The sequence below is a fragment of the Brassica napus genome, chromosome A2, assembly GCF_020379485.1.
Source record: "Brassica napus cultivar Da-Ae chromosome A2, Da-Ae, whole genome shotgun sequence".
Lineage (NCBI taxonomy): Eukaryota > Viridiplantae > Streptophyta > Magnoliopsida > Brassicales > Brassicaceae > Brassica > Brassica napus.
This window is the reverse complement of record NC_063435.1, coordinates 27,416,064-27,417,838: the sequence shown is the minus strand read 5'-3', so window position 1 is coordinate 27,417,838 and position 1,775 is coordinate 27,416,064.

Below are 1,775 nucleotides of genomic sequence, written 5' to 3'. Positions count from 1 at the left end.
GAGGGTCTATTACCGTAAGAAGAAGGAAGCAGTGAGAAGAGAGGAAGAGAATAAAGAAGTGGCAAGCGCTGACGTGGACTAAGGGTTGTTACGAGACCGTTACAATCAGAATAAGTCGTTACAACATCAGAGAGTATAAATAGAAGTTTGTATAGAGAGTTAGGGAGCTTTTGAGTATTGTGTAAAGATCTATAGACTAGAGGTCTTGATCTCAGGCTCTCGACGTGTGAGGCGTCTTGAGAAGATCTCTTTACTTGGCTTGTAATTCTAAGTGTAGAATACAAGAGAGGGAGGTTGGGCGGAACAAATTACATACAATCTCTTATCACATACATTCTCTGCAACTACTCACTTCGCTCTGTAGTATTTAGATATTTTAACTGTCCATGCCCAGTGAGGTGATAATAACCCAGGTGATGAGATGCCTAGAGCTTGAGCTGTGATAACAAGGCCCTCCCTTGGTGTAAGCAGAGCAACCCTTGAGGCCAGTGTAGGGATGGATGCATCCGGGATTGTTGAAGGAGCTGTTTCTGCGGGTGCACCTTCACCTGCTGAACCTATACCACGTGTAATAAATGTTGAGAGGATGTCACTTCCAGAAGAAGAGCCAGTTGGAAAAAGTCTCCGTAAGACTTAGTTCTTTAACTTAGTGAGCTACTGTGATGACTGACCACCACTGCTACTCCTTTTGCGTTTGGTTTTTTAAATGTTTCAATAATTTGTAATGTGTATAACTACATTTTAGACCCTCCACTGTTGGATTTTTTTATTTTTTTAATAGTCTTGGTGAGGGCGTTGCGTATGATTCAAGTTTCAATAATTGATGGAACCTTAGGCACCCATACAACCTTGCTATTATTTGACAATGAAGCAAAAAAGAAAAAACATGCTATAAGCCTAACTTATAGCATTGAAGACACGTTTATATTACAAAAGTTGTAACCTCAGAAATTCCATTTAATCACCAGCTTCCAAATCTTCCTCTGTCCATGATCTGAAATATGCTCTGTTAACTTTCCTGCAATAAGCAAACCTAAGGCTTATGAGCGCAAACCATCTCCTCTCAAGTACACATGGACATGCTAAAACGTATACTTTCACGCACCACTATCCACATTTTTCCATTTAAAAAAAAAACTACCAATAACTCCAATAGCCATGTTTCTTAGAAAATCGAAAAAAACTACAGTTCACCTCCAATACAAATGTGATTGTTACATTAGTCATACGAATAATATTATGGCACCAACAGTCCATTTTAATTGAAAACTGGAGTTAAAATTATAAAATAACTAAGATGTGGCGGCAACTGCTAGAGTCCAAGCCTACGGATTAGCACTTCAAGAGCTCCCTGACCCTTGATGAGCTCAAGAAGCAGTATACGATGAAAATAAGAGCATTTCTAATTTATATTCCACTTTGTTTTGAAATTTTCTGTAATTCCATTTAATAACTCTATAATAAAGTTAAAAATATAATTACTCTACTTTTGTATTCATTATTATACTTTCTAAAATATGAAAGTAAAACTCAGGTTATCAATAAATACCAAGAATTTTATCCAAAAAAAAAAAATCCAAAAATAATCATGTTTCATACTTTCTCCCAGTACAGTTTCCAATATTTTCCATACCTTTTACCAAAAAGAAGTAACAAAAATCGGGAGTAAGAACACAGAGGATGTGTAAATAAATATCATATGAGAACAATCATTCAGATTTGGATCCTTACTTTGATCGGCATCAGCCATCATCCCGAAAGGCTGGATCAAAGAG